Consider the following 13,395-nt stretch of genomic DNA (forward strand, 5'->3'; position numbering starts at 1 on the left):
CGCTACATTCATAATTTTACACATATTCGAATGTAGCTCCTCCATTAATCAACCTCAGCCTTTTTGCTCTCCTACCCTACCATTCTATCTTTGCTGAGATTTACCCTCCATTATCTGGAGTCCCTCTGGTATTCCTAATACTCCCTAGTCCATCAGGAACCTAAAGAGAAAGCCTACAGAATGGGAGAAGGTCTTTACCAGCCACCACTCTGAAAGAGGGCTAATATCCAGAATATACAAAGAGCTTAAGAGACTGTACACTAGTAAGATAACCTAATTAAGAAATGGGCAACTGAACTGAATAGACACTTCACAAAAGAAGAGATACAAATGGCCAATAGATACACGAAAATATGTTCTACATCATTCGCCATCAGGGAGATGAAAATCAAAACTACGCTGAGATTCCATCTAACCCCAATCAGAGTGGCAAGCATAAAGAAGTCAAATAACAAATGCTGGTGAGGATGTGGAGAAAGAGGAACTCTTTTACACTGTTGGTGGGAGTGCAAACTAGTTCAGCCACTATGGAGATCAGTATGGAGATTCCTTAGAAAACTGGGAATGGGTCCACCATATGATCCGGCTATACCACTCCTGGGTATCTTTCCAAAGGAGTTGAAATCAGAGAACTACAGTAACATATGCATACCTATGTTCATAGCAGCACAATTTATAATAGCCCAAATATGGAACCAACCTAGGTCTCCATCAACGGATGAATGGATTGCAAAATTATGGAAAATACACACAATGGAATTCTACTCAGCTATAAAGAAGAACAAAATCATGCCATTCGCAAGAAGATGGAAAGACCTGGAGAACATTATGTTAAGTGAGATCAGCCAAGCACAGAAAGAGAAAGAAGATGTCTTCTCTAATATGTCTAAACTAGGGAGTATTTGGAAGTCATTCTTAAAGATTTTGTGTTTTAGCCAGGTGTGGTGGCACATGCTTGTAATCCCAGTTTGGGAAGCTAAGACAGGAGGATTGCACAGGTTCGAAGCTAGCCTCAGCTATTTAGTGAGGGAGGCTCTCAGCAGTGTAGTAAGACCCTGTTTCCGAATTAAAAAAAAATATATAAAATAGGTCTGAGAGTGTAGCCCAGAGGTAGAAAGCTCCTGAGTTCTATCCCCAGTACCACACCCCCCAAAAAATTTGTGTTTTATCCCCTGTCCAGGGGAGTCATTGAGGCCTATGATCAGAAAATAAATTAGAGGGAGAGGAGGGAGGGGAGCAAAGAGGGTGCTGCAGTGGTCCCACCCGAGGTGATGGATGGCTCAGCAGGAGCGAGAAGAGCAGAAGAGAAAAGCCCACAGCACCCAACAGTGGGTTTAGCCTTTTTTCTGCCCTATGACCCTTGAGAAGTAAGACAAATCCCATTAATTAGCAGTGATTTCCTCTGTATTCAAAATTTTGTTATAAATGCAGCAGAAGATCCAAATAAAAGGCTAAGCCAGGAAAGTGTATTGCAGCAAGTCATTAAACTCTGTGTGAACGAATGAACATCCGTCTTCAGCCTTCCCCGTGGCTCCTCTCTGAGAGTCACACCTGCCATCTTCCACTGAGCACCCCATGGGTCAGTGGCAGGCAAGACCCCAACGAGGGGGAATAATTAGCAGGGACGGTTGACTTACAAAGTTACAACTGTGTGGGGGGTGAATTCTAAATAGCTTAATGATTTCAAGATTTCTTAAATCTAAATGATCAAATACGTTTAAAAATGATAAATTGGACACACACCTATAATCATAATACCCAGGAGGCTGAGAAAGGTTTGAGAATAGCCTCAGCACTTAGCAAAGTCTTCTGCAACTTAGTGAGACTCTGTTTCCAACTAGAACATAAAGTAGGGCTAGAGGGTGTAGCTCAGGGTTAGAATGTTCAGTCCCTAGTAATTTACACACACACACGCACACACACACACACACACACACACACACACACAGACTAAATATGGGTGAATATATAATCATGAGGGTGAAAAAGATTTCCCTAAGCATGAAGCAAAAGATAGGCACTTTAATACATTAAGTTGATTATATTAAGATGGAAAATAAGCCAGGCGTGGTGGCACATGCTTGTAATCCCAGTATTTGGGAGACTGAGACCAGAGGATTGTGGTTTTTGGACAGCCTCAGCTACTTAGTGAGGTTTTTTTTGCATCCCCAGTATCACACACACACACAAAAAGATGGAAAATAAACAAACACACAGACAAAACATCGTTTTGTGTGTGGTCCTTGGGACTGAAGCCAGGACAATCTACCTCTGAGCTATACCCACATCTCTTTTTATTTTGAAACAGGGTCTCTCTGAGTTGCGAGGCTGGCCTTGAACCTGTGATCCTCCTATCTCAGCCTCTCAAGCACTGGAGTTACAGGAATGAGCCACCATATCTGGCTCTAAAACACCTTTTTAACAGCAAGCAAACAACAAACAAAAAGGACCGACACAAAATTAAAAAGCAAATGATAAAGTGAAAAAATAGACTTATAACATCCATATTGAGCAACAGATTGTTGTACCTGATATGTGCAGAGCTTACATAGTTGAGAGAGGGGATTTTCTACCCAAAGCTGTTTTCTGGACTGCTTCCCTTTTGATGTAGCTCCCGAGAATGGACAAACAGGTGGTAGTACCAGTCCTAACAGCTCTGTGTGCCAGATTGATCTAGTTCTTTAGCTGCCTACCAAGAAGTCAGGGTGGCTAAGACATGACAGGGGGTGAGGGGATTGATCGCCTCATAGAGTGTAATGTAGGCAGGATGGGAGAAGCCTGAAGACAAGGAAAAGAGAAACGCAAAAGCTATTTTTCAAGTCGCATAGGGCTCTAGGATGTAAAAGCACCAAGAACCCAGGACCCCAATTACAGTCAGCACTTCATGAACGGGACTGGATTAAAGCAGAGACATGGCAGGGCTTGAGGATGAGAGGGGAGGAGAAATGGGCCTGTCTTTCATAATACCTGTAACAGTAGTAATCATGGTAATATAGCTTACCAGGTGTCAGAGTCTCAGCTTAGTCTTCTACATAATTTCATTCAGATCCCACAGTAATGTGGGACCATTTGTACTATTCCCACCTATAGATTCAGAAACCGAAGCTCAAGACTACATGACCTGAGGAGTTGATATTAGTAGGAAATGGCTGGGTGATTAAAATTGGGCCCTTGAACTCCAGAGTCCACCTTCTTCTCATGATACTCTGCGCATTGTCAGCAGGTTGACTGCGTGTGGCCTCGATGGGCTCCGGACCGTGGCCTGGAGCCACAAGTGTGACTCTTTGCTCAAAGACGGCAGCTCTGAATTTCTACATAGGATGGCTGAATATCCAAGGGCCGTGCACATCCAGCTAAGCCAGGAGACCAAGAGAATAAAAAAGGAAGAGCTGCCACAAAATAAATGATGCTTTTGGCCTTCTGATCACTGTAATCCTACTTTGCAGTGACCAGGCTAAGCTGTATTTATTCAGATGGAGGGGGCCTCGGTTCCAAGCACTGTACAATGTGGGGGAATTTATTCATGAGCCCTTTGATGTCACATGCATCCCAGGAACCCCGGCTAAGACAGGGAGAGCTGCTTTGTGTTTATGCCTCTAAACAGAACCACTTGGGTACACAGACCAAAAGACCTGGTCCAGGAGCATTGCGTTTTCTCCAATAGAGTGATTCATTGCTAATGTCTTCATTTTGGACACTGTAGTCAAATATGAAAACATATGCTTTGAATTAAAAGCACACTAAGCAAATCACAAGTTTCTCAAGATGGTGCTTAAAGCCTGCCTTGGCATCTGTCGGCTGCCAAAAGACCCATATGATCCCATAATTAAACAACAAATATTTGCTGCAAAATCAATCATTTCAGCTGTCCCCAAACTCTATGATTATGATGTTTTGGCACTGTTAAGAAATAGGTTGCACAACTAGACCCTTTCAGAATTGTTTGTCCCCTAATGCAACACTGTCCTGATCTTTCTCTAGCATCTTATTCCAATTCATTGTAGTAGAATGCATTTTAGTTACATGAGCAATAAACAGCTGAACAACAGAGCCAGAAATGTTGGCAGCAGCAAAGTTACCAATAATAGTCATTATTCTATCTACTTGTCCAGAATCAGATACCAGAAGCAGTCAAGGATCTTGGTTGCAGTCTTTAGAAATTAACTAAGACTATGTTAAGCGACAAGAAATTCACTGGATGGAAACCGGGGATGCACAAAATTGATGGGAGAGTAGAGAACCAGCCAGGACAACATGCGGGGTCCAGGGATACTCTGGAAGTTCAGGTAGCCAAGACAGGCCTGTCCCCTGCAGCTGTCCAACCTCCCCGTGTCCTTCCTGGTTAGCTCACGAGTCTGGGAGGCGCATCAGCCTGGTAGAGACTCTTTAAAGGGCTCGTTCCATGGCGACTCTGTAGTGGAAGAGAGACAGACGGCCCTATGTTTCACCTAGACACTGAAGAGATCCCCGAGGGAGATAAGGTTGCTGGAAGTAAGGCAAAGTAAGCCCCCCAAGTCTGATGGCACACTCCTAAGAGGAGCCCTCTGCCTGGCCACATCTTCCTACCTGAGAAAAACTGTACCACAGTAACCAACTCCATGTGGGTCAAGAAGAGTGAAGCCACACCCAGAAGCTAGGGCGCGGGGGCTGGCCAGTGAAGGGCTCCTTCTCGACGGTGTCCAAGCTTGTTTCACAGGCTGGTGGCTGGTGACTGCGAGGAGACCGATGGCCTCCCCAGCCATGGAGAGGCAGAATGGAGGCTGCCTTCCTTACAGCCTGGTCTATCTTCCTTCCTTCCTTCCTTCCTTCCTTCCTTCCTTCCTTCCTCCCTTCCTTCCTTCCTTCCTTTTACTGGGAGAGTGAAACCAAGGGCATTCTACCCCTGAGCTACATCCCAAGCCCTTTTTTATTTTAAACCATGGCCTTGCTAAGTTGCTGGAGGGTCTTGTTAAATTGCCGAGACTAGCCTCAAACCTGCTGTCCTTCTTTCTCAGCCCCCAAAGTACTGGGATTTAAGGTGTGCACCATCACACTAGGCACAGAATGGCATTTTCTATCTTTTTTCAGAGCTTGGTCTGAATCCCGGAGGGCGGTGAGGTGTGCGGGGGTAGCAGATAGGAGGAAGGGGATGAAAAAATCAGAGGAACAGATGCTTATTTAAAAGTTTCCTCCCCACCAAGAACCCTATGGGCAGGCAAAAACACGCAGTCAGAATGAAGGAATTTCATGGCCAAATCAAGTCCAATTAGGAGCGGGTGGTAATGCTTAGGTCCGTGGAACAAAGAAGAGCGCCGTTCTGCATGGTTTCTCTTGTCCTCAGAGGCCAGCTGAACTCAGGTATAAGCCAGCTTGGGAGAGAAGGCAGAGGGGCCGGAAGTGGCAGATGTCAACAGAAAGACCCCTGCAAGGAGAGGTGTGAGGCTTGTGGGTCATCCCGCCTGTAAGCCAAGTGACCGGAATGACAGGCTTTCTATTAGGGGAGGGGGCTAGTATAGGAGTGCCCCTCAGAAAGGGTGTGATGAAGATTCTAGGATTATTATTTTGACAAACCCAGCCAGAATCAAAAACCTTGGCTAATAAGAACTTCACACAGCTTTCCTTTTGGCCTGAAATTAACTCACTTAACATGGTGGCACTGACGAGGTCATGCTGGAGGATTAAGCCCTGCTGGCAACCATTCCTAGAGTCAGTAAAGTGGAAAGTTAATTTTACCAAATTAATTATAATCTTGGGAGAAGATATAAATATAAAAAATCTAGAATCTGCAAGAAAGAGAAGAATAAAAGGTGTCAGAGGTGGCAAAAATGTTGGAAACATCTGGATTCAGGCATTTGAATTGCAAAAGCCCTCCCCGCCAAGATGTAGCCACATCTGGAAGAGTGGACTCACAGCACTGGCAACCACAGAAGCTTCTCTTATTAGCTGGACCAGCTGTGCAGGCGGCAAAGACTGGTAGGGTAAGAGCGAGCAGCGGCTGGGTATCATGGAGCACGCCTGTAACCCCAGTACTTGGAAGGCTGAGACAGGAGGATCAAGGTTCAAGGCCAGTCTCCGAAACTTAGTGAGGCCCTCAGCAAGTTAGACCCTGTTTCAAAATAAAAAATAAATGTAAGCCAGGTGTGGTGGCGCACACTTGTAATCCCAGCATTCGGGAGGCTGAGAAAGGAGGATTGTGTTCATGGCCAGCCTCAGCTACTTAGTAAGGTCCTTTGCAATTCATTGAGATCCTGTTTCAAAATAGAGAATAAAAAATTGGGCTGGGGGTATAGCTTGGAGGTAGAAATCTCCTGGGTTCCATTCCCAGTACTGAAAAAAAAAAAAGAAAAGTAGGGTTGGGGGTGTGGCTTAGAGGTAGGATACACTTAGGTTCAGTTCCGGTACAAAAAATGAATGAATGAATGAATGAATGAATGAATGTAAGACGGGAAACCTAGAAAGACCCAACTGGCATGCTCTTTGGAGCTGGGGAACCTGGATATGTGGAACACCCTTAAAACACTCAGAGAGCGACGGTAAGCAAGCAGCAGAGGGACAGAGATAGAATAGATAAAACAAGAGACGCAGACAGAGGCTAATAATAATGACAGCTATCTTTTCATTTAGTCTTCCTGCTTAAAGCTGTTCCATGCAGCTGATCTCACTCATGGCCATGAGTCTCCCCTCTGCCACCTGGCCCTTTTTAGTGAGGATGGCAGGATAGGAACTCCTGCCATTTTTGATCCCTTCCTACACACCAAGGACCGGGCTGTGTGGCCGACATTAACTTTACTCTTCAGCACAACGAGAAAGCGGTGGGCATTATTCCTGTTTATGGAGTTTGGAACTCAGGTTCTGGAAGGATATGTGACTTGCCAGAGATCCCACGACTGGTCAATGTCACAGTCTATGTCCCTCCTTGGTCACTCTTCTGGGCAGGTGCTGTGGAACCTGGACACCCCCGTCCTTGGGCCAACTCCTCACCCACCACAGCTGAGCTAAGGGTGGCCACAAGGATTTAATAACCACCTCCTGTGCCCAGCACCGGGCTGCTTGCCGGAAAGTAGATGGACAAGTGACAGAAGAAGGTGTGTAAGTCTAGCTCAGCAAAGAAGGGGTACACTCTGTGTGTGTGTGTGTGTGTGTGTGTGTGTGTGTGTGTGTGTGCTAGAGAGAGCTCCCTCCCACAGATGCAGTAACCAGAGAAGAGCAAGGCCGGGGGGGGGGAAGGTGCACCAGGGGAGGGGGCCCTGCATCATGAGGCCTAAGCCCGTGCACTTGATCCCAGCACACCTGCCTCCCACGCACGTCAGGATGCTGTTCAGGGTTTGCCAGGCTCAGAATGATAAATTCACAGCACAAAATTAGCTATCTCGTTTGTCCCCCCAAAAGTGGTAAGAATCCCATGTGCTATTAGAAAATTTATTAGCTATCTATCTATTCATTGTAAATGACAGAAACCATGTCAATTTTTTTCACCCAACTTAAGCAACATTAGTGTACTTTGTCCTAGACAGGATAGTCCAGAAGATCTCCAGGGACTTAAATCATGTAGCCTGGATTTTCTCTGTCCTGCTGTTCCTGCACACCACCAGCTCCCCTCTGCCCACCTCTTAGCTCTGCTCTTCCCTATGCACTGACCATGCTTTCTCTTCTTTATACAGAATTTCTCTCCCTAGCTGTAGAAGAGGCCGGGCAGGAGAATGTGATTTGTGGGCTGAGAGGGAGCCATGCCTATAAAATCTCAGCCCTAATGCTCTACCTTGGACCAGTCACGTGGCCAGGGGGACAGATGATTCTGTTAGAACAGGCCAGGGTCATGTGCCCAAGAGCCCCGTCAGAATTCCACACAGTATATATGTTGGGGGACAATTTCCCAAAGGAAGTAAAGTTGCATGATGAAAGAAGTGGTAGGGAAGAGACCCTGGGCTGGAGACACCGGCAGTATTGGGGACAGTATCGCTGTGAACATCAGGACGTACGACATCAGTGTGCTCTGTGAAACAACAGGGATTTCTCTGCAGAAAATGGGCGGGCATTTCAAGATAAAGGAAGAGCTTACAGATGCTCTTGACTAATGACTGCCAGGGTGCACACCAGAGGAGCTGGGAGTGAGACAGGAGAGCCTGGGGCCTCACGTGCAAGGTATGAGGCTCATTTATTTTAAGATGTGCAGCTCTCTTTTAATTACATAGGATACTTCACAGCACACAGTAAGCAGGTCCCCATCTGCTTTGTGAGAGTGATAATGTGTTGGGAAGAACAGATCTCATTCTAGAGAATAGATCACTGTTCTCTAGCTCTTGCTGAAAGAGTCAGTGAAAGTTAATATTCAGGTCTGCTTCTCAGATTTGTAGATGTGCACAAAGGGCTGCGGAGTTTTGGGGTCTTCCAGGATCCTGGGGAAGCTAGTTTGGGTTACTGTACCTCAGTTTTCTTGTTTAGACAATGGAGATGCTGCCGGGTGTGGTCGTGCACACTTGTAATCCCAGCATTCGGGAGGCTGAGACCGGAAGATCATGGTCAGCTACTTAGTGAGGCCCTCTGCAACTTAGTGAGACCCTGTTTCAAAATAAAGAATAAAATACAGGGCTGGGGGTGTAGTTCAGAGGTAGAACGTCCCTGGGTTCCATCCCCAGACCCATAATAAAAGAAAGGAAACTGAGATGCTGATCCTCCCCATTCATTAACACATTCACACAGTCAGACAGTACCACCGAGCATCTTCTGTTGCTGTGACGGCACCCAGGTGCATCACGAAACAAAGCAGGATGGGAACCAAAGGTTCACAGAATCTTAGGACAAAAAGGAAACATTAGAAAGTCTCTCCAAACCCCTCAATAAACCCACAAGAAACTGAGGTTCAGAGGAAGTAAGAGGCATGCCATCATGTCTAGGTTAAGGACAAGTGTCTTAGTCAGCTCAGGCTGCTCTAAAAGAAATTCCTTAGATTTGGTAATTTATAAAAGACAGAAAGGTATTGCTCATCACTGTGGAGGCTGAAGAGTCTGAGAGGAGAGCGCCACCAGATGCAGTATCTCAAGGACCCGTTCCTCATAGACAGCAGCATCTGTGTGTCCTCACATGGCCAGGGGTGGGAGGGGAAGCTGCCCTCAACTCTTCTAGGTGCCAATCCCATTCAGGACCTCACATCTGGAGACCTAATCGCCTCCCGCGGCTCCACCTCTTCCTAGCATCGCCTTGGGAATAGGTTTTAACATATGAGGGTTTTGTTTTGTTTGTTTGTTTGTTTGTTTGGGTGGTACTGGGGAACCCAGGGGCCTTCTACCTCCGGGCTACACTCCCAGACCTATTTTATATTTTATTTGGAAACAGGGTTTCTTAAGCCAGCTGAGGCTGGCTTTGTACCTGTGTGATCCTCCTGTCTCAGCCTCCCAAGTGTGGGGATTACAAGCGTGCGCCATCACACCTGGCGTAACATAGGGGTTTTAGAGAAACACATTCACTGAGTGCATGGATTGAAGGGGAAAAAAGGAACAGGAATGCACATATTTACCTACAATGAAAGGGCTGGAGTAGTTGGTCTCTATGACCCTTTAAAAATTCCCAGGCTCAGAAGGATTCCAGTTTAATATCAGCCTCAACAACTTAGGGAGACCCTGTTTCAAAATAAAAGATATAAAATAGTGCTGGGGCTGTAGCTTGGAGGTAAAATGACTCTTGGCTCAATCCCAGAACCTAAATGAATGAATAAATGAATGAATAATAAATAAGTAAATAAATAAAATCTCAGGTCTTCTGACTTCGGGACTGAAAATCTATGGCATAATTTGTCAAAATAAGAAAAAGAACGTGCTCTCCATGCTCAGCCCTCCCCTCCCCATCCCACGCAGGCTGCCAGCTGAGGACTACTCACCCACCTTTCTGTCACTAACCTCACATTCTCATGGAAACTCTCTTTTGTCTATTGACATGTGAAAAGGTGTGGTTTACAACCCCAACATTGCTTTGATATTTTAAAAAGTATTTGATCTCAGAAAGTAGTTTGAACTCATTTAGCATGATCATGAGAAACACGAGCCCTCTGTACCATTAACACGAGCCCCGAGAGTTCTAAGACTCCCAGGAATGAGATGAGCCTTTGTGAAGGTCTGAAGTTGCGGGCACATATTGATACTGTACAAGCTCTTAAGTCCACAGGAGTCCACTGGCGCTCAAAGGAGAGCAATCAAAAACCTAAATTAATAATTATGTCAATAGATTTTCCTAAGGAAAGAAAAAATAACTATGGCCTGAGGCTATTGAAAAAGAATGAAGTTCCAAAAAGGAAGGAGAAGTAAAAGTAAAAAAGGCCCAGTTTGATAAAGTTCACTTTTAAATGTGTAAAGTAAATGTAGTATCTTGACCTTTTTTTTTTTACCAGCCCATATACCTATGCGTGTGTGTATATGTGAGTAGATATGTGTGTGTGTGTGTGTGTATACACAGACACACATGTGCATTGCTAATTTTTGTTACATACCACAAAAGTAATTGGAACTAAGGAAAATTTTAACACATGCATATATGTGTGCATACATGCATGCATGTAAATATGTTATGCATATGTAAATATACCACTACATATACATACATGTAAATATATTATTACTTTTCCCTCTGAGTTCACCACAATTTAGATAATGGTTGTAATAAAAATATTAACTGAAGAAAGTAATAAATTTGAGATATACTTTGACCAAGCTACTAGAGATGTAAATCCTCTCTGCTTTTGAGTTTGGGAGTAGCGATCCTACTGTTAGTGTGACTTCAACAAAACATCCTCCAAAGCCCAGATGGCGCAATTGCAAAGGCAGGTGTGAGAAGTTACAGAAGCTCTTTTCATTATAGCTTGGTGACAATCGTTTTCTGTCTCACAAGGTGACCCATTAGCAAAAAATGCTGAACTTCTTGCTTTGTTGGCATCAGGCAAACTTGGCAAGACAAAAAACCAACATACCCAAGCGCTGAAAAAAGAAAATCCATCCAAACTGAGTTCCAAAGCTTTACTCAAGTGTTGTTTATACGAATTGTTAAATATTTAGGCAATCAATTGTCAGAGTAGCAGTTCCTGGAAGAATTATGTTCTAGGAAGCTGCCAAGATATCTGATTTTGACATCAAAATTAATTTTGCAAAATTTTAGGTTTAGTTGAAATCTGATTTAGATTTGATTCCGAGCCATTGGTAATTAGAGTTCATGAGTGCACAGCAGAATCTCTGGTGCCTGGTGAAGGCCTCAGGATACTGAACCCCAAACTTCCACCATGTGCCCTTCATTCATGGGGGTAGATCCACTTTTGAATTAAAAACTTTTCATCTTGCAGAAAATGAAAAATAACAAGCAATTTCTTTGGGTCACGTATCTCTGTTGCCAGAAAAATAAAAGACATCACCATTTTTTGGTAGTGTACATAAGAGGCACCATTTTTGCTTTTATGTAAAGCATCAGTTCCACATGTAATTGCTGAATATTTTCTAAATTAAGAGCCCATGTGGTGAGCGGGTGCACACAAAAAGATAATCAGAAAAATCTCAGCTTTAAAATATAGTCTCCAAGTAAGAACACATAAATCACGTTGGCAAGGCCCAGGCTGCCGTGAAAGTTATTGCTCTCAGCCTTGTGTTTCTGTTGAGTCTGGTGCAGAGGCAACGCAAAATGACTGGCTCTGTGAACTTCAGGTCACAAGGCAAGACAATCCGAATGGCTACGAGCCACAGACTCCAAGTCCAAACACAAGGCATCAGAGAGAGGTGCCACGGGGTAGAGGAGAGGCTTTACTAGAAAAAGACTGCATTCTGGTTTCTGGTTTCTGGTTTCCAGTCCACTGCTTAGTAAACTCAAGAAACTACCCTTCTCACTGAAGACAATAAAATCCTTTCTCCCTCAACAAATACTTTGTGATTTCTTGAAGTGATTCCCAGCTCCAAGAAGTGTGACTGCTTATTTCTTGACTCCCTGTTCAGAGCCTGCTGCTCTGGGTAACAAAATGAGTAACAGCTACAGGTTTTTCTGATCCCCTGGTCCATTTTTTGTTGCTACAACAAAATATAAGATAACTAATAAAGAAATGTGTGTGGCTCACAGTCCTGGAGGCTGTGAAGTCGGAGAGCGAGGTGTTAACATTTTCTTGGCGTCTGGGGAGGGCCTTCCTGCTGTATCATGACATGGTGGAGGGCATTACATGGAGGGACAGAGCAAGTGTGCTCATCCAGGTCTCTCTTCTTATGCCATCATCGGGGCCCCAACCTCATGGCCTTAACGGATCCTAGACATCTCCCAGAGGTTCTACCTCCAAATACATATGAATGAGGGCATTAAGTCTCCAGCTCATCGACTTTAGAGGGGCACACTCAAACCATGGCCTCAGGACTGCTCCACCCCCAGAGACGATACCTCTACTGCTGGCTGGTCATCTCACAAATGTCACAAGAGACCCAGCCAGAAAAAGTGCCTGTGCCCAGTGTGAGTTTGTGTCCACTCCTGGAAAAATCACAAAGGTGTGTGTGCAACTGAGGATGGCTGTTCAGGAACTTAGTTTCTACCATGTAGGCAAGGTGCAGGGCCTGCAGGGGACAGCCTGCTCACACACATGCTCTGACCTGGGCTTTCAGAGGTGAGCCAGGGTAGCAGCAGACATTCTTTTGGTCTCTACATAAAAGAAAGACATACTCAATGACTCCTGAAACTCTTGCTGGCTCAGGACGCAAAGAATCAGTAGGCATAATACATTATTCACCTGGGATGCATTTTTCAGGCTAGAGGAAACATTTGCAAACTGAGGACATGCTGGGATTTATGTGCAAGACTCATCATCAGGTTTCTTCTCTGTGCAGGTCCCTAGAGCAGTAATTTTCAACCTTGGCTGCACATTAGAGTCATTTGGGGAAACTTAAAAGTATCCTGATAGCCAGGACCCACCCCAGAATAATCATATCAGAATCTTTGGAGGTGAGACCCAAAAAGATCAATATTTAAAAAAAAACCTCTTTGGTGCACAAATTAAGAACCACTGCACAAGAGAAAAATAGTCATGACAATAGACCTGAATCTTGGGAGCTGAGAGCAGAAGGGTGGAAATGTCCTTAGGTAACCTGGCTTGCTGAAAGTGTCCCAGATTGCTAGGGTGACTACCTAGTGTCTACTGAAAACTTAGTCCAATTTTCCTGCTAAGGGTCCGAATCAAAGGCAGACACAGCCTAAAATAATTCAGCTGCAGTTTGCTTGGCTGATTGCAATGCTGGAAATTCTGAGTTGTCTTTTAAGCTTTTTTTCTTTTCCCTTTAAAATACTATAACTATTAAGAATCAAGTTATAGATCAACAAAACTTCTTGTTAATCCTGTTAAAATCCTGTTAATAAGTCTGAAAGGTCCAAGCCAACACCAAATCTGTGTGAGTATTCTCTTATACCTCTGTA

The sequence above is a fragment of the Muscardinus avellanarius genome (genome assembly GCF_963383645.1).
Source record: "Muscardinus avellanarius genome assembly, chromosome: 2".
Taxonomy (NCBI): Eukaryota; Metazoa; Chordata; class Mammalia; order Rodentia; family Gliridae; genus Muscardinus; species Muscardinus avellanarius.